The sequence below is a fragment of the Mustela nivalis genome (genome assembly GCF_964662115.1).
Source record: "Mustela nivalis genome assembly, chromosome: 9".
Classification (NCBI taxonomy): Eukaryota; Metazoa; Chordata; class Mammalia; order Carnivora; family Mustelidae; genus Mustela; species Mustela nivalis.
The window spans coordinates 90,752,123-90,778,551 of NC_139028.1; the positions used below are offsets into that span (position 1 = coordinate 90,752,123).

Sequence of the window (26,429 nt, forward strand, 5' to 3'; positions counted from 1 at the left end):
CTATGAAGGGAAGGTTCGTAACTTGATAGTGGATAAACCTTTGCAGATACCAACTTAACCAAGTAACCAAAGTTACAATCTCCAATAATAAAACATATCAACATCATAAACCCCTTGATTTGAGAAGGACATAACATCATTTCTGTAGTGTTCTTGCCAAAAATTTATAACCTTAGTTCATTTGTGAGAAAAAATTTTAAAAAATCGAAATTGAGAGACATTCTACAAAATGAGGAGTACTCTTCAAAATTGTCTGGATTATGAGAGATATGAAAACCTTAAGAAAGGAGATAGGAGATTTAACAGGTAGATGCAGTGGAGAAGCTGCATAAGATCCTGGAAAAGAAAAAGAATATTAGTGGAGAAAGTAGTGATATTCAAACTGTATCAATGTTTGAAAATTATGCTATGGTTTTGTAAGATGTTCACAATCACGGAAGGGGGGAGAAGGTATCCAGGAATCCTCTACACTATTTTGACCACTTGTTTTTATAAGTTAAAAACTTGCTCAAAATAAAAGTTAAAGTAAGATTTAAAAATATTTTAGTCCCCAAAGAGAATTTAACAGGAAAAAAAATAGTGGAGGAAGTTGAAGGCCCCACCTACATAGTGCATTGTCACTTTCGACTTCTCTTATTCTGTTTTCCCATAGCACTTACCACCTTCTAACGTATTATATAATTTACTTAGTTATTATAGTTAGTGTGTATGGTATGCTCCCCTACAGAAGACAGGAGGGAGGGTCTTTGTTTCATTTTCTAGTTTATCCTGAGATTCCAGAATAGCGTCTGGCTCAATGTAAGCAATCAATATGTATATGTGTGTGTATTTGATAAATGCCTGAATGAAAATTTGCAAAAGAATAAGTGCAAGATAGATATATTAAGTAGATGCAACAAGCTCAGATGCCTTCAGGATTTGGCCAGGTAACTTAAATATGTGAAGGGGTGTCTGTTTTGTTCACTAACATAGCTCAGGTGGCCCAGAGAGGGCCTGGTACACCTAATAAATTATTGTTTGTTAGAAGAATTAATGTAAGTTTTTTTTTATTATTAACTGGGTGCAAATTACACATCTGGAATTTTAGTAGTGTTTTGATTGTATAACTATGACTATCTTGACTTATACAACATGAAAGGAGGAAATAAACTAAATTTACTGGTAAATGCAAAGGTATTCTGGATAATACTTCTATCTGCTCCATACTAAAAATTTTACTTTCTTTTAGATTCAAAAAATGAGTTTGTTGGTGGGAAATGTATTTCCCAAAAATGCTATATTAAGATGCAGTGAGAATGTCACATATTGCTGGTGGCAACACTAATTGCTATAACCTTTCTAGAAAGCAGTTAAGCATTATGTATCTGGATCTTTTTTTTTAAAAAGTGCTTAGGTTTTCACAAAACAATTCCTTTTCCGGAATCCATCTTCCAAACTGAACTGTGTAGATATAGTAGCCACAGAGTTAGTTACGAATTAGAGACAGTTAAGAAATGAAAGTTTGACCAAAAAACTAAATCAGTAATGGGAAAATGAGTAAGTACATACAATATTTCAAATTATGGATTATTTTGTGGGCACTACAATCCATGTTTATGAATTGCTTTTAATACCATGGGAAAGGGTTTATATTAGAATGTTGAGTGAAAAAGAGGAGGATACAAAATTGTATAGACAGTATTATCACAATAATATACAATATGATTTTTAAAAAGTGGAAATATGCACATATGTAAACTCTTTGGAATTTCTGCCCCTGCTCCTCTATACATTTCTTAACTTCTTATTAACACACACTAGTTTTAAATCAGAAAGGATGTTAATGATAAAATACAAAAACATTTGATTGATTAATCTTAAAAATTCTATGAAATAAAGAAAAAGTCAAATGACAAAATAAAATTTATTTAAAAACTTTTACTAAAAGGAAACGTGGACAAATTTCTTTAAAATCTGTAGTGGGGAAAGCCTTTCTAACTATGACTCAAATCCTAGGAGCAATAAAAAGAAAACAAAAACTAATAAATTTGAATGCATTAAAGCTTTTTTTTAAAAAGATTTTTTATTTATTTAATTTCAGATCGAGATCATAAGTAGGCAGAGAGAGAGAGAGAGAGAGAGAGAGAGGAGGAAGCAGGCTCCCCGCTGAGCAGAGCCTGATGCGGGGCTGGATCCCCGGACACTGGGATCATGACCTGAGCCAAAGGCAGAGGCTTGAACCCACTGAGCCACCCAGGCGCCCCTGCGTTAAGGTTTTTTAATGGAGAAACAAAACATAGGCAAACAACAATAACAACAAAAATAAATGGCAAGGGTATTTGCAACTCTTAATATAAAGGGCTAATTTCTCTATTGCTTAAAGGACTTTTAAAATTGAGAAGAAAAATGGCAAAACCTGATAGAAAAATGGGCATAAAACATGTCCATGCAGGGGCGCCTGGGTGGTTCAGTCAATTAAGCCTCTGCCTTTGGCTCAGTGGGCTCCTGGGATTGAGCCCTGCATCAATCAGACTGACCTCCTGCTCAGTAAGGAGTCTGGTTCTCCTTCTCCCTTCCCCTATTCCCTTGTGCTCTCTGCTCTCTCCTGTGCTCTCTTGCTCTCTCAAATAAATAAATTTAAAAAAAAAAAATAACATGACCACGCAGTTTATAGAAAAAGATATACAAATGACTCTTAAGTATATGATAAGATGCTCAACTTATTGTGTAAGAGGACTGTAAATTAAAACCACACTGAGACACCATTTCTTACCTATTAGCTGGCAGAAACCCAAAGTTTGATAATACTGTGAGGCTGTGGGGGAACAGGCCTCTCATACATTACAGGTAGGATATAAGAGTGCATTCCTACAGAGGAGAATTTGGCCATAACTATCAAAATTACACACACATTTATCCTTTGACCCACCCATGCTCTATGAGAGTGCCCTTCTATTTTTCTTTTTACTCTCTTTGCTCATAACCCTGTGTGCAGTTTACAGCTAGTGTGCTGTCAAGGCATTCTGAGGAGACTGAGTCTTACTCTTGCCACTTTCTACAGACAGATCTTTCTGAGAATGATCAGATGGGTCTGTTTGGAAGTCAGTGCTGTTTTTCCATCACCAAGGGGATTGCTGCGGAACGCCGCCCCCAAACTTCATTATCTCAGCATTTAATGTTTTGTTTTTGTTTTTTCAAAATACAGAAAAGTAATTAGAAGACATGATGGGCAATAACCTCTGTGCCAAATTACCTTGTTTTAATTTGATGATGCTTTTGAATTGTTCAAGCTCAAATAATTAATTTAAAAACTGCCAGTCTCTTGATAGGATTTTTTTTTTTTTTTTTGGAATGTGCATGCCAAGTATTATAAAGAATGTTTTTCATGGTAAAATCTTAACCCCCTAAGACACACAATGACCACCGGACCACTGATCTGCTTCAAATATTCGAAAGATAATAAGCCACAAGTTCACAGGAGAAAATTATTGCCTGGCGAGCCTCTAGCAGTCTAGGTCTGACTATTTCTTTAGTGACATTTATAAAACCCCATTTCTTTAATCAGATCGTAAGAAGACTGAATCAGGTTTCAGATTCACTCTGGGTTGATAATTGAGCTCATTCCGGAAAGGCCTGAGGAGCACAAAGGCACTGAAGTGAAACCATGGAAATTAGTGATTTGAATAGGAGAATGGTGAACTTCAGTAAAGCAAACATTCCCCCATCGGGGCTCTCATGGAACAAGCTTTGCCAAGCTCTAATAAGATTAATGAAGGTAAAATTAAGGCAAACACGGGGAACCTTGTTTTCTATGAAAGGAAAGAAGAGAGGAGGAGAAAAAAAGATCAATCTCATTTATACCCTTAACTATACAATCATGGGTCCACGTGGAGGGGCGGGCAGCACTCTCCTTCTTGCTGGGGGAGTGCGACGACTAGTCCTTTCCCGAGTTGCGGGGTTTGCCATTGGAATAGTTGGCTTCTCTGAATAAGACCGGACCAAAATTCTGGGCCATCTTTTGTAAATGTTTGTTCTCTACAAGGGCAGGGCGACTTCCTAAGTGGGTAAGCTGGCTGGAGATCTGAGCAAGTTTAGAAAGGAGAGCCAGGCCTGGCCTTGAACTTCACGGGCACTGCGCAAGGCAGTGCACACACCCTTCATCCTGGCTTGGGGCCCTGATGTGCAGCCCCAAGGAGCTTCCTAATCACTCACTCACATCCCCTCACCACACTGTCCTTGGGGGGAGTCTCCAAACCTGGTAGGCATACCCTGCCTTAGGAACAGTCTTCCCTCAGCTGGCTTTTTCCTTGTCCTTCTTCAGCGCCTCACTCAAATGCCCCTTCTCAATGAGGCCTTCCGTCAGACCTCCACTGCCCCCAACACCCCTGTCCCCAGCTCCATTTTTCCTCTTTCTCATTGTTTATTGCCTTCTAACTTAGTATTAATTATCTTATTCACTGTATTTATTATATGTCTCCCCTGGTACAACCTAAGCTCCCTGATCACAGGTTTTTTTTGTCTGTTTTCTGCTGTGTTCTCACTGATAGAGGAACAGTGCCTGGTGCACAGGAGACATTTAATAATTTTTGGTTGAATAAGTGAATAAATTATCCTGCACTTGCCTTAACGTGACCCTATCCACCTTCATCACAATTGTTTTCCTTAGTGGATTTTAAGCTCCACACAATTAGGGATGGTATCTGCGTCCCCCAGTAGATCATCCCAACACCTGGCGTCATGTTCGGCACACCAATAGGCCTTCCACAATCACTTATTGAATGAAAGAATTAAACCATCCTAACAATCTTTCTGAAGACATCAAAATGGGCATAAAGAGCCACAGATTCCAAGTAACTCTTGGAAAATCTTTTGATCTTAGTGGACTCAGCTTCTGCATATAAACAATGATAGGATTGGGCCAGAGCAAAATAAGGTCCTGTCTAGTCTTGGGATTCCATGGACCCATGCCTTCCTAGTGTGTCTTCCTCTCTTCTTCTTATTCAGTTTATTTTTTGAGTATAGTTGACACATAATGTTACATTAGTTTCAGGTGTACAACTTAGTGATTTGACAAGTTTATACATTAGGCTATGCTCCCCACAAATGTAGCCACCATCTGTCTCATTACATTACTATTACGATATCATTGACAATATCATTCCTTATATGCCGTACCTTTGATTCCCAGGACTGTCATTCCATAATTGGAGGCCTTCACTCGTTTCTCCTCTACAACTCTTAAAAGTCCAGATCAAGTATGATTACTAAGGTGTATGCTCTTAAAAATTGTTTGCTGTGGAAGTTGGGGTTCCCAACAGACATTTTAGATAGTCTCAGGGGTTTGAGACATGTACATGGGGTGGAAGAAACTGGCTCATCTGTTGACAAGAGAGCCATGCCCAAAGTCTGAGTCTTTCTAAAGATGGATAAATTGATTTCAGATAAGAAAGTTATAATGTTCTTTTTAAAGAAATTTTTAAGAGTTTTTATCTTATTTTTTTAAGTTTATTTATTTATTTTTAATGATTTCTACACCCAACCACCCAACATGGGGCTTGAACTGATGACCTCCAGATCAAGAGTCACATGTTCCTCAGACTAAGCCAGCCATGTACCACTCCCCTCATAAGGATTTTTTAAAATAGTCCTACATATAGTAGTCTATCTTATTGTTAGATCATTTTTATTGTCATTTGAGATTCAGAAATCTTAGACACGTTACTTCAGAAAATCACAAGACCCACAGAAGTGATAAAAATTGTAGAGTTGAATGTCTTCTGCAGTCAGTGAGAATTGACTTATTTATTCAGGGCCTTTTCAAAAGTTATCCCTTTGTTCTAAATTCTAGGTCACTGTCCTGGTTTCTAGTGTTGAATGCCCATGTGGTCTACCAATACTTCTTGAAATCATGAACTAAAGTTTTGATCAGTTTTCACAGCAGGTGTAAGAAATGGTGTAATTAGTAAAGCATGTAGCAAGATACTTTCATCTTTCTATCCCAAGTTTATTTTTAATGTTCTCACTGCTTTAAAAACTCACTGCAAATATTTGGCTTTGATTATGCTATACTTCCAAACCTGCCAGTTTTTTGTGGGCTAGGAATGCCCATGCTTTTATCGAGTCTACATTCTCAATACATCAAGAAGCATGAAAATATTCTGAAGTTGACTGCATTCCGTTTTACATCTTTAAATTCATTCTAACTCAGATGAAGCTAAGTTTGAATGGTCCATGCCTGATCATGACCAGTGTTCCCTGGCTTCTCCAAATCATCAAGTCTGTCCCATGCTACACCACCAAGCACCACGGAGCAGCTTCCTCAGGATACGGCCAGGTCTCCTTAAACCAGGTGGCCCATCACAGATTGAATCCACCCCCAATGAGGTCTTCAACAGAGACTCAGCCAAGCTGTAAATTGATGGGAACCAATGTTCGATGGTCGAGGAGATGACATTTGAAGACTCAAGGCAAAGGAGTTCTCTGGAGAGGGAACAGCATGTGCAAAGTTCCTGAGGTGCAAATATGATTTATATGTACAAGAAATTGAAAAACACTGGTGTATGGGTGTATGGGAACTGAGCAGTCACATGGAACAAACCAACCTGAATAAATTTTATTCTTCATTCCCAAGTCTCTGCTGCACAGGTTGGTATAAGTGACAACACTGGCAAGGTTAAATATTTTGGATTCAGGTTGGAGTTCCTCAAGACAAAGATTAGATCAAAATCCTATTTCTGGACTTCTTAGTCTGACTAATCATTAGCTGGTGGTTGTTTAAATAAAGTTTCTCTACCTCTGATCTAACTTCTTTGCATTCTAATCTCTACTTTCCCCCTTTCTATTCTTCACCCCCTTGGCTTCCAACACAGCTGCAATGTCCACAATCCAGGATCACCTGAGCTGGTTCACACCTGTCTTCCTGCCCTGTCAGAGCTTCTTGATAGATGACCTAGCAGGTCAGCTTCCTGATTGTAGCCTCTCCCTATGTCTGAGAGCTATTTGTTTTCACCCTTTGTCTTCCTTCCACTTCTGCCTTCTCTCTCTCTCTGTCTCTAACTCACACTTCTGGCAGCCCTACATCCATACTCTGTCTGGTCCAGGCTGCTTCTAGGTACTCTAGGCTTTGATGGCAGCTTTGTGCCTGGAGCTCACTTCCCCAGCCTGAGAACCAGCCCGATGGCAACATTGAAAGAACCGTTATTGGTTTAGAAGCAATACTGGCAGCACATAAGGAATTGGGGCTGGGACATCTCTGAAACAACCTGCATGGTGTTTACCTTCAAACATTAACCACCCCCTAGGGCACAAGTTTCTGTAGCTCAATCAATTCCTTCTCCCAACTCAGCACCTCCTTATTTCCCAAACCAAGCAACTTGATATTTTGTTATAGATTTGCATTATCTTTATTTTGTGAATATTTAATGTTTCATCCCAACAAGATGTAGAGTTCTTGAAAAGCAAGAACAGTGTCCTGTATTTGATTTGTAAATTTTGTTAGTCTTAATAGTGTTGTGTGTACATATGGTGAGAGCCTAATAAATACTGGCTGATTGATCGTTCGTTGTCTTAATTCAGCTGGGAGTCTTAGGCACAGGAGCAAAGGTGTTGGCAAGTGTAGTCCTTCTTGGTAGATCTGTGTCACTGCAGCTAAACGCTACCTCTAAATGCTGTCTAAAGTTAGAAGCTGGGAGGCTGAGCAGTAGAGCACTCCCACGTCCCTGGAAGGTCCACAGTTGCACAGTTCAGGACAAAAGGGCAGCCCTTCCTGCTTCATGTGATAATTAGATTGTTCACTCATTTGGTAATTCAGTGAATATTAGTATTTTCTGACTCATGCTCCTCTACTATGTGTGAGGCAACGTGCTAATCACCATGGAGGACATACAAAAAAAATTCTGAACCGTGATGACTGGGGTGCCTCGCTCAGCCTGAATTTCGATCAGATAAAAATCTCAGCTCTTCCTCTCGGAAGAACACTGGGGGCAGAATCTGCAAACAATGGGCATCACACGTCAGTATCTGGGCTGCTGGCTGGACTCTGTTTCTGCTGGAACGTGCTGTCCGGGTGGAAAGCAAAACGATGGATCAAGACCTTTTTAAATCAGGACCGCCACACTTCAGAACTTCCCTTTTCTTTGTATAGCAGGATGTCAAATGCCTTCTAATAAACCACAAGAAATCCTGATGGGAGAAAGGAAGATTTTAAACTATGTCATGTTCACAGACCTTATCCTAAAATGGACTTCCAAACTTTATCCACGATCACAAATGTAATGAAACAAAAGGACTTCACAATCTGTTTCACTTCACTGTGATACTATTATGCTCAACACATGTGCTAAACAGAGGTCTCATTCATTCATTCATTCTGTCGGCCAGTCGGTCAGTCATTGAGTTGTTTGTTCTTTCCTTCACGTAATCATTTATTTAACAAATGTTTACTGAGTGCATACTAGGGGCTGTCCACTGTGCTAGGAACTACAGGTAATGTAAAGATGAATAAGATGCCACCTCTCTGGCCTTAAAACACTTAGAAAATGAAAGAAGGGATAAAACATGCCCTTAAAAAACTATGGATATAATATGTGATAAATTATCCTAGAAAATTAAAGGGCTGAGAGAACAGAGATCTGGCCTGAGACAAGGGCTTCATAGAGGGGGTAGCTGGGGCTGAGGAGAAACGGTGGGAAATGAGGATGTGGAAATGGGAATGGGGTTGAGGATGAGGCATTTTCACCACCAACATAATTAAGCTATAAAGTATTTATATCACACCCAGAAGTTCCTTCATTCCTCCTGTAGTCAGTCTCACCATCCCATACCCCTTGGTCCCACGGAAACCGTGATTTGCTTTCTCATATAGAAATAAGTTTTGCCTGCTCTAGCTTCATTCAGTGGAATTTTACAGTATCCAGTCTTCTGGATCTGGCTTTTTTCAACCAACATACTTTGAGATTCTTCAAAGTAAGTGTTCATTCATTCCAGTAGCTTGTTCTTTTTAATTGCTGAGCTGTGTTCTACCGTATGGTTGTGCCACACTTTCTTGATCTATTCACTTGTTTTCCAGTTTTAAAAGATTATGAATATGAATATTCAAGAACAAGTCTTTGTGTGGACATAGGATTTCATTGCTCTTGGATAATACCCAAGGGCAGGGGTGCCTGGGTAGCTCAGTGGATTAAGCCTCTGCCTTCAGCTCAGATCATGATCTCAGGGGCCTGGGATCAAGCCCCGCATCAGGCTCCCTGCTTCCTCCCTTCTCTCTGCCTACTTGTGATCTCTCTGTGTGTGTATCAAATAAATAAAATCTTAAAAAAAAAACCCTAAGAGCATAATTCCTGGATTGTATGAAAAGTGAATGTTTTCATATAAAAGCAACTGCCAAGCTGTCTTCCAAAGTAGCTGCACCATTTTACACTCCCACCAGCAGCCAACGAGAGTTCCAGTTATTCCACATTCACTCACACTTGGTACTGTGATTCTTTCTAATTTTAGCCATTTTAATATGCATGTAGTGCAATCTCACTGTGGTTTTAATTTGCTTTTCCCTGATGACTAAAGACGTAAAGTATTTTTTTCATATGCTTGTTAGCCATTCGTGTAATTGCTTTAGTGAAGTTTCTGTTCAAATCTTCTGCCTATGTTTAGTTAGGTTTTTGTTTTATTATTGAGCTGCAAGTGCTCATTATATATTTTAGGTTCAAGTCCCTTATCAGGTTTGATATGTTATGAATATTGCCTCCTAGTCAATGGTTTACTTTTTCTTTTACTGTAATGGTACTTTAGAAGAGAAGAAGCTTTAAATTTTAGTGAAATTCAATCAAGTTTTTTCATTTACAGTTTCTATTTTCTGTGTCCTCGCTAGGAAAACTTTACTTTCCCAAAATCACAAAGACTTTCTTATATGTTTTCTTCTAGAAGTTTGTTTAGCTTTGACATTTCAGCATATGATCCATTTTCATTATGATTATGATTAAATTTTATGTAAGGTTGGTGGTAAGGGACAAGGTTCATTTTTTCCATATGAATGTGGAGTTGACACACTTCTACTTCCTGGGGGGAAGAAAACTCTTTCCCTGTTAGATTATTTCAACACTTTGTCAAAACGCTCCTGACATTTTATGTATCAGTCTCTTTCTGGGCTACATATATATTCCATTCATGTAGGTATCTATCCTTACACCAAATCTTCACTGTTCAATTTATATAGCTTCACAGCAAGTCTTTCAATCAGGTAAAGTAATTTCTCCAACATTTTCATCTTTTAGAAATTAAGAAAGCCAATTTGATTTGCTTTCAAATCAGCCTGTTCACCAAGAGCAACAGCAAGATACAGTTATGAATGATATGCACCCCACCACCAATTTCAAATAATTTCCTACTCCAAATTAAGTTTCTTCACTTAACGCAAGCATTACTTCTCCTTCAACACTGTGCTCCACCAAAGTTCATATTTGTGTTATTACCGGAAACAGAAATTATTTTATCTTCAGTGCTGAACTTTTAAACTAACTTTATGATAGCATTCACAATAATGGAAGAAATGGCAGGCGTTTCAGCCTTGACCAAATGAACTTTCGAGTGGTTTATTTACTCTTATTTCATGAATTGAATTAAAACGTGGAATCACTATTGAGATTAATTCCAGTGTCTATTTGACATAATTGCTATAGTACATATAAATCAGGCATCATTTAATTATTTGCAAACTTTTTCTGCTAATGGAGTCAATGCTTTAACAGCTTTTGCTTTATTTCTTGTAAATGCACAAGAAAGACAAATATATTGGGTGTCTCTTATTCACTTCCGGTCATCTCAGCCTCCCTGGTTCTGCTTGGGTGCCACACTAGAGCACTCTCAAAGTCTTCCATCTCAGCTCTGCATCTTCAGTTTGGATTTCTTCCTTGTGCTCCAGAGCTTCCTTGTAAGATGCCTTGCAGAATATTTGGCATACATGTACTAGCTAGCAGTAAGCTAATGGTCCCTAGAAGGAATTTAAAACCAATGGGACCAGCCACTAAATCCTATCCCTTTCCTCATTAGATGGGCTTTCTTGAGATGAGTTTAATGTGACTCATCAGGCAATCTCACGGACAGAACAGTAAGTCACATGGAGTAGTGGTCAACTTTGATAGCACTCCTGTATGTTGACTCTGCCTCCTTCCTTCCTTTGCTCTTCCTGTCCCTAATCTCTCCTATCCAAATCTCATTCACCAATAAAATATTTGAATATAAAGATTTATCTTAAGTGAGACTTTCTGGGAAACCCAGGTGAAGAGAATTCAAATTCAAGTAGTCAAATTAGGGGGATCTGGGTGGTTCAGCTGGTTAAGGGACCCACTTTTAATTTTGGCTCAGGTCATGACCTCAGGGTCGTGAGATCGATTCCTGCATCTGGCTCTGCATTCTGCAGGGTATCTGCTTCTCTCTCCCTCTCTCTCCATCCCTCTGCCTCTCCTCCTGCTAGTGCACATGCTCTCCCTCTCTCTAAAATAAATAGATAAATCTTTTTAAAAGATATATCCAAATTAATTTGTAAAAAGGAGAAATCATGCTTTAACAAGTGACACCTGAATATAACTTCCAAAGCCGCGTGTCTTGTGTTCTTAAACTAACTACTAACCAAATACTTCTTCAGAACATTATGTCTTCTAATTTTCATTAGTCAGTGATATTCACTATAGATCCCATAACAGATGGGATGCAATATTATGTGCAAGTTCATCGACTTCAAGATGCAAATTTTCTTATAAAACAAAACTTCTGGGCACCTGGGTGGCTCAGTGGGTTAAGCCGCTGCCTTCAGCTCAGGTCATGATCTCAGGGTCCTGGGATCGAGTCCCACATCGGGCTCTCTGCTCAGCGGGGAGCCTGCTTCCTCCTCTCTCTCTCCTGCCTCTCTGCCTACTTGTGATCTCTCTCTGTCAAATAAATAAATAAAATCTTTAAGAAAAAAAAAAAAACCAAAACTTCTGTCCATCTTTCCTCCCTCCCCGTTCCTTCCTTCCCTCTCTTTCTTCCTTCCTCCCCCCAATCCTTTTCATTACTGCTACAGGGAATACTGTAGTGTGCTGTCCAGATCCCCCCTGCAGGACCGTAGCAGGGTTCTCCCAGGTGCTGGGGATGCTGGCTGTTGACAGCTCACAGTTAATTCCATATCCAGGAATTGCCCTTGGCTGAGATATTCAAAGTCATGTTCTTTCCCCCGGTGTGTGTGTGAGGCGGGGCAGGTAGCTCCCACCCTATAAAATCGGTAAATGGCAGCGGGATGGAAGGTGGTGATGAGATATAAAGATGTGGCCCACTTGCCTCACTTCAGGACAACCTTGATAGAGCAGGCGATTCCAGAACCCCCATGGGATCAGCTGAGGCTTCAGCTGCACCTGCATCATAAATCAATTTTCCTACTGCCCAATCCTGTTTCCCTCGCTCCCTCACAGGTGTTGTTCCCAATAAACTCCCTGGAGACAAACCTCCGTTTCAGAGTCTGTTCCTCAAAAATCCAGTCCAAGACAGCTGTCGAAAGGGTTTTTTGCAACATTTTTAAAAAGCATTTCTAAACAATGAAATAAATGTTATTTTCATCACACAATAAATAATAAAGCCTCTGACCTCTGTACTAAGAGCGTTGAGGCTATTCTCTATTCATTCTTTGGTAGGACTGCTCAGCCTATATTCCCTGCATACGTTGCATGTACACCTGACCCATAATTTCTCCATTTCTCTCTGACCCACCCACTCATGGTCTGGCAGGTGTACCAACAGACCAGCAGAAATAGCATCATTGACTGTCTCTCCCACCAACTCTGGAGATAGAAGGACTTAGCTGGCATGACTGATCTTATCTGAGGGCACTTTGGTTTTCATCAGCAAGCACTCTGCACACTGTCCTTGAAAGGAAGGTGTTGATTACTTTGCACCATGAAAGGGTCCAGTAAGAAGAGGATTTGTCTCCAGATCAAACTATGTGTTAAGGTGAGAATTCCATCCACTACGCAACTTTCACATGCAGTGGAGATCATGACAGAATCCGGATGTCCAGAGCGGAGGTCTGTCAAAACCCTCCCAGCTACTCATTCCACTATAAATAAAAATATCCCATTAAAAAATGAAACAAGGGTGCCTGGGTGGTTCAGTGGGTTAAGCCTCTGCCTTCACCTCAGGTCATTATCCCAAGGTCCTGGGATCGAGTCCCGCATCCAGCTCTCTGCTCAGCAAGGAGCCTGCTTCTCTTCCTCTCTTTCTGCCTTCCTCTCTCTCTGCCTTCCTCTGGGCCTACTTGGGATCTCTCTCTGTCAAATAAACAAATAAAAATCTTAAAAAAAAAAAAAAAAAGAAAGAAACACAAATGCTGGTACAAATGCCGGATGGGAGTTAGGAAATTAGGCACAATGTGTGTCTGGGGTAAACCAACACACAGAGTCACCCTAATTTATAGATAATAGAATGACAATGAGGCTGTGTGTTCAAGAACATTCTCTTACACCCTACAACCTTTAGTGGTTGCAGGAGTGCCCTTGGCAACACCAATACAAGCAAAATAGCTCAGAAGAAAACTAAAATTCTCCATTCTATAGTACACCCTTGGGAGATGTCACAGAAGTTAGTGATAACCCAGCAGCATGGTCTTGATGAATATACAGTGGGTAGAGATCTTTATCCATACAGGATGTAAGATAACCAGGGTCTTAATGATGAAAAATAACAAACCCATACTGCCAAGGGTCAACAGCCAATTTCCAGAGTTTCCGTGATAAGTACATGTCAAAATTTCCTCCAGTTGAGGGTGATGGCATCCATGGTGGGTGTGAGCAGAATCAGAAGTTTAGATAGGTAAAATAACCATTTTAGATAAGGTAGATTTGGGGTGCCTGGATGGCTCAGTGGGTTAAAGCCTCTGCCTTCGGCTCAGGTCATGATCTCAGGGTCCTGGGATCGAGTTCCGCATGGGACTCTCTGCTCAGCAGGGAGCCTGCTTCTTCCTCTCTCTCTGCCTACTTGTGATCTCTCTCTCTGTAAAATAAATAAAATCTTTAAAAAAAATAAAATAAAATAAAATAAGGGGTGCCTGGGTGGCTCAGTGGGTTGAGCCTCTGCCTTCGGCTCAGGTCATGATCCCAGAGTCCTGGGATCAAGCCCCATATCGGGCTCTCTGCTCAGCGGGGAGCCTGCCTCCCCCTCTATCTCTGCCTGCTGCTCTGCCTACTTGTGATCTCTGTCTGTCAAATAAATAAATAAATAAATAAATCTTTAAAAAATATATATATATAAAATAAAATCTGAGGCCTCTGTAGCAACTGTAGAAATACCTAGCTTTTACACTTGGAAGATTGGGGAATGGAGTCACTTACTGGTTAAATTAAATTTAGGGAAGATGTCAACTAAATCTCTTAACCTAATATTAGATACAGATTTCTGTATTAGAACTTCATACACTTTAAAGGGATGTCTGGGTGGTTAGGTCCATTGAGCCTCCAATTCTTGGTTTCGACTCAGGTCATGATCTCAGGATCTTGAGATTGAGCCCCAGTTGGGCAAAGTCTACTTGAGATTCTTTCCCCTCCCATTCCCTTCCCTTCTCCTGTTCCTCCACTGCACTCTCTCTCTCTCAATCTCTCAAATAATAAAATCTTAAAAAAAATAAGAATTTTACACACCTTAAATAAATCTCTATTGGAACCCCATAGCCTTGTGATAATTAAATTAATTAACATATTCAAAACACTTAGAACAGTGCCTGATACCTGGTAAATAACTTTGTAAATATAAGATGCTGGTATTAATTTTCTTTTGGGGAGAATTAGAAACAGGAGAAATTTTAGAAATAAAGTTAATGGAAAAATTTTCAAGCAACTTTTGAAATGTCTGTTTGGGATTTTTCCATTCATTATTCATTTATTCAACAAAGTATTTGTTCAGCACTCAGTTGTTGTAACTATTCTGATTATTTGAGGCTGCCTGTCATATAATCAATATAATTTAATCACACCAAAATATGATCAAAATAATTCATTGTCACATCTAATTCTTTAACCAGTTGCAATGGACTCAGATAAACCATATAATAAAAGTTTATGAAGAAAATAGCATTTAAAATAGTTTGTAGATTAAATGAATTCATTCTGATATTCAATTTCCAGACAATAATTGCCCTTCAGAAATGCCAGCAAGACACAAGAAGCTGTAAAGTCAGAGAAATGTGAACATTAACCGAACAGCAGGGTCAGTTATGATGTCATTAAATAAAACACACACTCACATAAGCAGAAGCCAAATAGACCATAAAACAGTTGATTCCTTTCCACATAGAAAGACCAAACGCATCTATCTTAAGAGTGGGGACTATGTATGCCAATTAAGTTGCATGTTAGATATTTTCCATCAACCGAACAAGTATAATCAGAAGCTCCCAGGATTTGAAAAAAAAAAAAATACATTTAAAGCATGTGACAGTATAAAATAATTTTAGCCAAAAAAAAAAAAAAAAAAAGAAAGAAAGAAATGAAAAAAGAAACACCAACAAAGCAACAATAAAAAAATTTGGTACTCCTAAATATTTTTTAATATAATGGGTTAAATAAGATACATCAAAATGAGAGTGTAATAGATAAAATTAGTAGTCATTTGTAAGTTTTGGTAAAAACTTTGGACAATTTTTTTAAAGACTTATTTATTTATTTATTTATTTGACAAAGAGAATGAGAGAGCACAAGCAGGGGGAATAGCAGAGGGAGAGGCAGAAGCAGGCTCTCTGGAGCCTGATGTGGGACTCGATCCCAAGACCCTGGGATCATGACCTGAGCTGAAGGCAGATACTTAACCATCTGAGCCACCCAGGCATCCTGTCCCAGCAATTTAGAAACAAATTATTATGATAGCTGAACCACAAATCCTCTTACAACATTAAAGGAGGGTGTAATATATTTGGCAGCCAACAGAAAATTTAAAATAATTTGTATGCTACAAAATTAGGTTTTTTTTAATGCACATTTTGAAAGGAGTTCAAAGAATCGAATGACACTGACAAAAAAAAACCTTTTTTCTATTTATGAATGAGATCTCTCAAGACTTACATATAAAAATAGATTGGAATGGAATTGATGCAAAAACGTTATTTTGGTAATAAGTAATATCCGTGATAGATATATAAATCCATCTTTAGAAGCCCATCTGCCTCAATAATTGTTTGTTTTTTGGGGCCAATAATTATTTATCAAAATATGTGATATATTTTATAATCTTCTGCTTAGGTGGGTATTGCCATGTACTGAATAATTGTAATAAAAATTCAACCCGCAAGAGAACAGTTTCTCTCTTGGAGGTTTATGACCATAGAACATTTATTAAATTTCAATTTATTTACATATTTCCATGGCAGAGAACTATGAGAGAGTCATCAATAAAAGTCTGCCAAGATTGGGGTGCCTGGGTGGCTCAGTGGCTTAAGGCCTCTGCCTTCGGCTCAGGTCATGATCCCAGGGTCCTAGGATCGAGCCCCACATCGGGCTCTCTGCCCAGCGAGGAGCCTGCTTCCTCTTCTTTCTCTTTCTGTCTGCCTCTCTGCCTACTTGTGATCTCTGTCAAGTAAATAAATAAAAAATCTTAAAAAAAAAAAAAAGTCTGCCAAGATTAAAATAATTTACATGAGGGTGAAACTGATGGTGGAAGTACAATGAAAATATAAATTCAAGTGGAAAGAGAAATGATATAAATACTGACTACTAAAAGAGTAGATTTGTGTAATATTTCAAAGGGCAAGGAAAGGCATCAGATCACTGAAATACTTCAAATATTTATAAAGTCCAGTTTTAGGGACTCATGGGTGGCTCCATCGGTTCAGTGCCAGCCTTTGGCTCAGGTCGTGATCCCAGGGTCCTGGGATTGAGTACCACATCAGGCTCCCTGCTCAGTAGGGAGTCTGCTTCTCCCTCTGACCATGCTTTCTTTCTCTCTCAAATAAATAAATAAAATCCCTTAAAAAAATAAAATAAAATCAGGGACACCTGGGTGGCTCAATGATTAAGTAAGTATCTGCCTTCAGCTTAGGTCGTGATCCCAGGGTCCCGGGATTGAGCCACCTGCGGCTTCCTGCTCAATGGGAAGCTTGCTTCTCCATCTCCCATGCTCGTGTTCCCTCTCTTGCTGTCTCTCTCTCTGTCAAATAAAGAAAGAAAGAAAATCTTTAAAAAATAAAGTTTTATTTTAAAATGTCAGTGTTTACAATGAACCAGAAATTATTTCATCTGCAACTTTCTAAACTCATAATACTATTTTTTTAGAAAAAAATTATTTATTTCTTTATTTATTGAGACAGACTGAGAGAGCAGCAGGGAGAGGGAGGGGCAGAGTCTTGAGCAAACTCTGCACGGAGCGCAGAGCTCGACATGGGGCTCAATCTCACGACTCTGAAATCACGACCTAGCTAGATGCTTAAGCAACTGTGCCACCCCGGTGCACCATGGTAACACTTTTTGACGGTCCACATAAATTGTGCAAGGGGATGCATAGTTTTTCAAAATGGAGTTGGTATGTATAAGAGCGACACCCTGTTAGATCCCTGTGGCTCTCCCTGCCTGGGGACACAAGGTCCACACCCAATCCAGAAGGATGAAGAATCTGCTGGAGTCTTGGACTAGGGACTGGGGGAGGGGGGCAGCTCTTGCAGGGCAGCAACAAAGGCTGGGAGACTGAAGAGGAAGACTGACATAGTGAAGACAAGTGTTTCAGTACAGCTGGAGTGAGGCGCCGGGCCGGTGGCTGAGACCACGGGGGTCGACAAATCAGCCGGCTGGAAAGTTAGAATAAGCAGAGATGCGGAGGGCAAGGATGGAGCTTTGGGGACAGAAGAGTTCGAGAGGAACCCTTAGGGACTCTAGAAAAGTATGATTCAATCAGTGGGAAGGGAATGGAGAGTAGGTATTCAAAGGTAAAAGGGTTTGCTGGGGAATGTGTTAGTTAGGGGTCTCTGGGGGGCATGCCTAAGAAAGCAGTTTAAGCAGCAAAAGGGGTAATGTGAAAAGTCAGAGCCAGAGTTGAACCTCTAAGCAGGCAGCTGCAGGAACTTAACTGGGAGCACTGGCGGGACTCCTCAGGGTGAAGCCACGCACCAGCTCAACCCCCGTCACTCCCCCTGTCCCTTGGTTTCTATTCAAACATCTGAGAGACTGGCCCAGCTCAGGTCGGGTGTCTCCTCTTCCTTAATCAGCGACGGCCACGGGATATGATAACACAGCACAAATGGCTGGTGCAGGGTTATTCCTACCTATTTGGTGCTGAGTTAGAGAAGCAGGACCCACTGTGAGCAGGGAACCACCCTCGCCGGGGTCTCCCACAGATTGCCTCTGCAGAAGTTACAGGATCAGAAGTCAGACTGCAGTATTCAAGGAGTGAATGGGAAATGAGAAAGTTGGCTTTGAAGAACTTGGCCGTGATAGGACAGAGAGAAGTGGTAACCAGAGTGACTGGATTAAGAGAGGGTATCACCAATGGAGCCTTCTATACACGTCCAGGGTTTCCCCTCTCTCCCATCCACATAAGAATCTGCTCTTAAAATCCATCTATGATAGTTTCTCAATGCGCTTAAGCTCTAAAATTGTTGATGGCAGCAGAGGGAGTGGGGTTGGTGGTAGGAGAACATGGACTCTAGTTACAGAAGTCCTTCATATCTCCAAGGCACAAGTTTCTAATATAAAAAAATGGAGAATAATTAGAATTATGGAGGAAAAAAAGAATTGTGGAATAAGCAAATAACAAAACATATGTAACTCTTTTATAAACTGTAAAAAAACAAACAAATAATACAATGTAACATCCATAACAAACATGCAAAGTAGAACTGGCTCACATACACAAATTATACTCCTGAAAATTCTATGCATTTGTTAGTCCAGTAATAGTTTTGTTTTGGAGAGTTTAGAACTTTGGAGCTGAAAATGTTTATAATGATTATCTTCACAAACTGATTTTGTTTAAAAGAAATGTGCCCAAGGGTGCCTGGGTGGCTCAGTGGGTTAAGCCTCTGCCTTCAGCTCAGGTCATGATCTCAGGGTCCTGGGATCGAGCCCCACATCGGGCTCTCTGCTCAGCAGGGAGCCTGCTTCCCCCTTTCTCTCTGCCTGCCTCTCTGTCTACTTGTGATCTCTGTCAAATAAATAAATAAAATCTTTAAAAGAAAGAAAGAAAGAGAAAGAAATGCACCTGGGTGGCTCAGTTGGTTAAGCTACTGCCTTCCACTCAGGTCATAATCCTAGAGTCCCAGGACCTCATGATCCTAAAGTCCCAGGATCAACTCTTGCATCAGGCTCCCGCTCATCAGGGAGTCTGCTTCTCCCTCAGCCCTCCTCCCTCTAATGCTCTCTCTCTCCCTGTCTCTCATTCTCTCTCTCTCTCCCTCAAATAAATAAAATCTTAAAAAAAAAAAAGAAAAAAGAAAAAAGGAACATGCTCAGAGACACTGAATAAGTCAAAGTCACACAGCTACTAAGAGACAGGATGAGAACTTGACGCAAACATTCCTTACTATGCAACTTCTTGCATTTGATTTACATGTTGAAGTGTAACATACTTTTTCTGCTAAAGCTTATGTGTTTTTTTCAAGTTCTTTCCACTATAGTGAAATCTACAGAAGTAAGAAAGAAAGATCTACGTTGCATCATCTCAAAGGGGAATCACAGAGTCTTTGCCTTCTAGTTGTAGGGATAAAGAAATCACACTGGTATAGCTGAAGTGAATGGCTACCTTGGGCCAGCAGCAGCCTGAAAATATGTAGCCGTCTTGGGCGCACAGGTTTGAATCTTGGCAGGGTCAACATGATAGCTTAACCTTTTAAGACAGATAAGCTGAGTTCTTGGAATGCCCCTGTTTAGTGGGCTTGCAGGGGTCTTTTGGATGAGCCCTTTGCTAAGTGAAGTCTGTTTTGCATCAACTTTACACAATCTCGAGATAGTCTATGACTGGATCTCCATGAAGCCAAAGCCAGCAATAGAAAATTCAGTCTATCAGCTCTTTATTTGGCATGGGAGAGATTGCGGTATTGACCACTGCAGCAGTATTTACCGTATTGAACTTTGGAAACCATCTATATGCTCAAAAATTAGGAAATGTTTAAATGAATTATGGTCTATTTGTATGAAGGAATATTGTGTGGCCAATGAGATTTTGCTTTCTTAGAATCTAGGCATCTTCTACAGCTAATTTTTAAAAAATGGTTTAATTTCTATTTTTGAGACATGTTGCCACAGCATTGACTCAGCCCAGTGAAATATTATATAAGTCCTTCTATAATGTTTCCACTTACCAGTTATTACATTATCTACTCCATCCTGTAGCCTCTTAACCATGACCACCACAGAAAAGTTCTGAGTTCCAACAGAACTCATGAGGATGGAGGTGTAGTTGTGTAACTCCAAAAGTGGAGTTTTTAAAAAATTTTAATTCTTTATAGTATACTGGAAGATGGGAAAACTCTTGGAAAGTTAAAGTGCTACATAAATTTCAGGGTCATTTTCTCTGTTAAATACTTTTCCTAGTCTAATTAAATAATTAAATACTTTTTCTACTAAGTACATACTTTCTCAGTGTCTAATTCTGGCACTATAAGAACAGTACTAATAAATGCAGACAGGTTCTGATCAAAAACTCTGTGATACCAAGTTTTAGAAAGTATATGGAGAAATTGAAGCCCTCAAACATGTGGGAATGTAAACTGGTGCAGCCATTTTGGAAAACAGTTTGGCAGTTCCTCAAAATGTTAAATATGGAGTTACGATATGATCCAGAAATTCTACTCCTAGGTATATATACACGTATGAGAAATTAAAACGTTGTCCCCATAAAATTTGTACATGAATGGTAAGAGCCCAAATGGAGAACAGTCCAAATTTCCATCTGAATGGAAATTGACGAATGGATAGACAAAATGTAGTATATCCACACAGTGGCATTCTATTCACCCACAGAAAGGAATGAAGTACTGATGTCTTCTACAACATGGATGAACCTGGGAAACATTACACTCAGTGAAAGAAGCCAGTCACTGAAGACCACATAGCGTGTGATTCCATTTACATGAAACATCCAGGATAGGCAAATTTACAGAGACAGAAGGTAAAGTAGAGGTTGCCTAAGGCTGAGGGGTGTTTGGGGAGAAAATGGGGATTGACCACTAACGAATACGGTTTCCTTTCAGAGTAGTAAAACGTTCTCAGATGGTTTGGGGTGCTGGTTACGCAGCTCAGTGAACATACCAAAACCAGTTGAACTGGCCTCTGTGAATGGGCGAGATGTAAGGTATGTGAATTGTGACTCAATACGGCTATTAAAAAAATAAACTCAGATACAAAAAGTCTCTTCGATTAGGAGCAAGGTCACACGCACTGGGAAGTAGAATACTGAAAGGTTTGAGATGCCTGAAAGGTAAGATTTCAAATGAATGGGAAAAGGCGTATCCAAAGCCACCAACAAATGGGGAAAACACCCAATCCAAAACTCAGATCAGAAACGCAACAGATCCAGACTAATTTTTAAGACACAATCAAATGGTGGATGACAAAGCCGGTGCAATTACAGAAGCTAAATATAAACAAAAGCGTTCAGCTATATACCTGTCCCATCAAAATAATTTAAGTTACCACAAAAGTCCGTGGAAAACCACGATTTGCATGGTATTTGGTAATACCAGCTCTGTGATTTCCTTAACCCATTGATCCTAACCTGCCTATCAGAAGCAGAGACAACATTGATATATCTTTTGCCTTAGCCAGAGGGAGGAAGACATTCCCACATAATAATCACATCCTTATAGAAATTGAAAACGTATGCTCCAGCCATGGTGGTCTTACAAAAATATAAACCCATACAGGGGTTCTCGATTCCGAGTCATCATTCATTTTGCTCACTGGAATGACCAGAGCTTTGCCAGGCTCTACGATGACGGATCGCTTTTTCATAAAAGGATATTTTATGAAATATTGAAATGTAGCCCATTTCTACCTGATAAATGCCGGGACCTGTAAACTTTGAACCCTTGTTGGCCTTTGTTGCTTGTGACCTTGTTTAAATGATTAATGTTCTTTTAACAACTGCAGGCTGCGAGGGGAGGCCTGCGCAGACTGTGTACAGATCCTTTATTCGAGGCAAAATCAAGTTGTTCAAACATAGAACTGCTCACGAAGTATGCTCTAGGATGCGCAGAGCTGTATCATTTTTTTACTTCAGTCGCCCTACCAAAGGCCAATGTTGTATTTTTGTGATGCATGTTTTTTATTTTAAAAAGTTGCAAAGGTCCCTTCCGTTTTTTAATTCCTGCCCCCAAAATTGTTGACACAATTTCTCCGTCATCCCCAAACTCAAAGTGAGTGGACAGATAAGATTATTTTATCACACATTTAAAAATATTATTGTTTTATCAAAGTTCAGGAGCATTTTGTGCCACTCTGCCGCTATCATCAAAGTTGGGGAATTGAATCATTACGGAGCTATCTGAAGTCTCAGGCCCCACAATTCTATCCACTGCTAATATCCATCAGTTAAATATCAAAGATCTGCATTTGCCAGACGTCAGTAGAACTCGCGTTCAGGGACTCGAGGAAAAATGGACTGGATCTTTCTTCATTAACATCACTCTGGAAATAGTGAAGACATAACAAATTTTTCTCACTGGTTTTACACCAAAACTGAAAACAAAAGCAAAAAAAAAAAAAAAAAAAAAAAGTTCTTCTGGCCTCCAAAATGTTTTATGAACCCAATGTTCCCTGAAAAGATTCATAGGAAATAAATAAAATTGGAAGTCTTTAGCAGCTTGCTTGGTATACATTATTACTTCCACTGGGTAAAAAGATATGTGCAATTCTAAAATGAATGTGTTTAATAAAGTACATTGTCTTAGGACTAAAGTAAGAAAGATCCTCCTTGTTTAGGGATAAAGGAGAGTGAGAGGATTACCCTATTCCGGTTAAGGGGAGCAACTATGTTTTGAAGATCTCATCTACCATGAAATCAATGGATTACCACATCAGCACTACAAACAAGGCATTTCTTTTTTTTTTTTTTTTTAAGTTTTTGTTTAAATTCCAGTTAACTAACATAGAGAGTATTATTGGTTCCAGGCATAGAATAATTCAACACTTCCATACAACACCCAGTGCTCATCACAAGAGGTGTTCCCTTTAATCCCCGGCCCCCGCCCCCCCATTCCATCACCCACCTCCCCTCTGGTAAGCGTCAGTTTGTTCTCTATAGTCAAGCATCTCCAACAAGACATTTCTTACCTTACTCAGGATTCACATCACTGTTAGTAGGGTTTGGGGTTAGCAATTTACATAAAATATTACTAGAGGTAAGTTGCCTTTTTTTTTTTCTTAATGGCTCCAAGGTTAAAGTTGAAAATACCAACTTGAGGTTGTGCAGAGATGTGGCCATATTGAATGTCATTTCCACATTTTCCAGTAAATCACTTCATTATCCATAATAATAATCTTCACTGGCTTTACAAGTAATTGCTTTGCTAAATTTAAAGGAAGTCTGATTTTAATTTGCTATCTACATCTACATTCTCATATTCTTTTTATAGATTTTTAACAAGTTATCAGTAGAATCTTCTTTCACTCAAACATAAGTGAAAGTTTTATCTATCTTGAGATATCACTAAAATAATTTATGGCTGGGGAAACAAAACCTTTTGTCTCAAAATATATTTCTTCCCGACAGCTGTGGTATTTCAGGGAAAGCACCAAAGCTATGATGGTCTGGACTGCAATCAACCATTCTTAATAGGAAATTTTACAGACTTTTAATAAGATATCCTCAAATAATTTATGGGGCGAGGTTTTGAAGTGAAGAGGCATTGTTTGGCAATATGTTCCTCCTCTAATCTCAGGAAATTTAAATAAAAGAGTGCTCATTTCCTCTGAACTCAGCAGTTCTCCTTAAAAAAAAAAAAAAAAGGATTAAGAAAAACACCTGTTAAGACAGTCCTAAAACACGGGTTACTTGCTTCAAAAAAAATTGTGCTAAAACAAACAAACAAACAAACAAATACTTTAGTACCACTAAGGACTTCTCTTGTAAACTTGCTGGTCTATCACAGGTTAGGAATTTCCACAAGCAAATCCACAAGGCCAGGGTCGGTTGAAAATCACCAGAGAAGACTTTTTACTAGATGCATAGAGTAATCCCTAGGTCACTCTGTTCCATTGGACTAATGGTTCCCAATCTGTCCTATATCATGGCCTCCCCCCACCCAGCTGTGTTTGGTTTGGTTTGGTTTGTTCTGGTTTGGTTTGGTGTTATCTTGATGCTACTCTTCACTCTTCCCATTAAAGTCATACATTACATTTATCTTCTTTGATTTTCCACCACTTTGTTGGTTTTGTTTGACTGGTTGATTTTGGCTCAAATTTTTGTTTTCCTACTTAAAAGTGGAAGTTTGAACTCTCTTTACCTGTCATTATAATGACATTTTAGGATATGCCAACATTCACTCCATTTGGTTCCTACATGGAGTAGGATATGGACTAGAACCATGTCTCTTGTGCTTTCGCGTGTGCACAAATCACTTGGGTATCTTGTTCAAAAGTTAGTTCTGCAAACTGGTGGTCACCAGAGGGGAGCTGGGTAGGGGGATGGGCAAAATAGGTGAAGGGGATGAAGAGTACACGTATCATGATCAGTACTGAGTAATGTATAGAATCGTTGAATCACTATATTATAGACCTGAAACTAATATAACACTGTATGTTAATTAAACTGGAATTTTTAAAAAATTAATTAATTACTTTTTTTAAAGGTAGTTCTGGCCTAGTAGGTCTGAAAAGGGGCATCTCTAACAAGCCCCCCTCAGATGATGTCAAGCTATGGGCCATTGATCCACACTTTGTAGCAAGGACTAGATGATGTCAAAGATCACTACCATCTTTAATGCCATATCCTGGGGGGTCCTGGGGGGTTTCTGTGGGGGTCACTGAAGAGTTTATGAAATGTTCCAAAATCCTGATCAAAAAATTTTTTAAAATTTTAAAGCCACATATATTGCCCTTCTTCAAGAAATTCAACCAGGAGAATAAAAGTATACCTAATACTAGCTGATGAGCAGCAAGTATGATGTTGAACATATCTTTGTCTTGGGTCAAGAGAAAATTATTTTATTCATTCTCATGCTACCTCTATCTCTTCCCCTCTCTTTTCTTCCAGTAACCTTGACCTCTCTCCCACACACATATTCAGTTGGGTAGCTCCTGTACTTACATAAATTTTGTTTTCATTCTCAACTATCATCCAGAAACTCACAGCTGTACTGTTAAAAGAAAAGAAGATACCAAGATAGGACTCTGATACGATGTACACAAATTTACTCAAAGCATAATTGTATTCTCAGGGAAGGATGGGAGGAAATGTGGATTCATCATATATGCTCCTAAGATATCCTGAGGCTTTCGCCACTAATCCAGGAGACTTCTTCCTCCAATACCAGCTCATTCCTATATCACTCATACTCTATATGTAGCTAGAGATGAATGATTCTTAAACTTCCAGCCAAGATATAAATCAAAACTCACCCCAAACTTAAAAAGTCATTGAAGCTTAGAATCTATTGTTGTGGACTGGATTTCATGGATTTTTCTTCTTTTCTCTTTAGAGTAAGAGAGATACTAATTTAGAAAGGTGGAAAACTGGCATCTCCATTTTCTCTTTATTTCTGTTTTCTGTATTTTTAAAAATTATAGATCAAGGGAGATGACTTCAATTTTCCACTTCACTTTGTACATGAATATCCAGTTTAATGAAAGAAAAGACTTCAAGAACAGTCATGTGATATTGGCTAAATGTCAGTGGAAAGAATTTTTAAATCTTTCAAGAAATTACTTTTTGTAAAATTTCCAGATGTATTTGTGTATGACAGGCCTTAGGTCAGATCGCTTGAACTATTCAGAGACCAAAACAACTGAGGTCTGACATAAATTCAAAGGCTTTCAGCAAAAGGGCAAAGCAAACAAAATGATGGAGGATAGGGCAAGGGACAAGGAAGGGAAGAGCAGGCTAGAACTGAAACAACTGTCTCCCCCTGGGAAGGTTTTTCTTTGGAGAACGTTTAGAGCCATGATGGAGGAAGGGACTAGCAGCTTAGCCAGTATAACCAGTCCAAGGGATCAACAGTAGAGCACATGATGCAAAGGGACAACCCTCAGTTCCAATTATTTATTGCTGCGTAACAAGCTATCCTGAACTTAGTGGCTTAAAACAATAGCTCTTCATATTGTATCTTATAATTTTGTGGGTTAGACTTTTGAGAAAGGCTTAACTATTAGTATACAGAAGTCACTTGGGGTTACTCATCTAGTAAATGGTCTTATTTGTAGGATCCAAGATGGCTTCACTCCTGGGTCTGGTGACCGATAGGAATGGCTGTAGGGCTAGGCTCAGCTGGGACTGTCCACCAGAATGACTACATGAGG

The 26,429-nt window shown here is 39.3% G+C and overlaps 1 long non-coding RNA gene across 12 annotated transcripts in view; it reads left to right on the forward strand.

Moving 5' to 3' along the window:
- LOC309873391 overlaps window positions 1-26,429 on the forward strand; it is a 107,058-nt gene that overhangs the window by 75,865 nt on the left and 4,764 nt on the right. For 3 of the 12 annotated variants that reach the window (XR_014316321.1, XR_014316323.1, XR_014316325.1), the window contains one exon: window positions 21,167-21,267. The exons of 2 other annotated variants lie outside the window; for them this stretch is intronic. This is a non-coding gene — a long non-coding RNA (uncharacterized lncRNA). Of the gene's footprint in view, window positions 1-5,827; window positions 6,003-6,187; window positions 7,536-12,732; window positions 12,935-21,166; window positions 21,268-26,429 lie in introns of those variants that run through there. 7 more of the 12 variants (XR_014316328.1, XR_014316330.1, XR_014316331.1 and 4 more) reach the window with 5 other exon arrangements.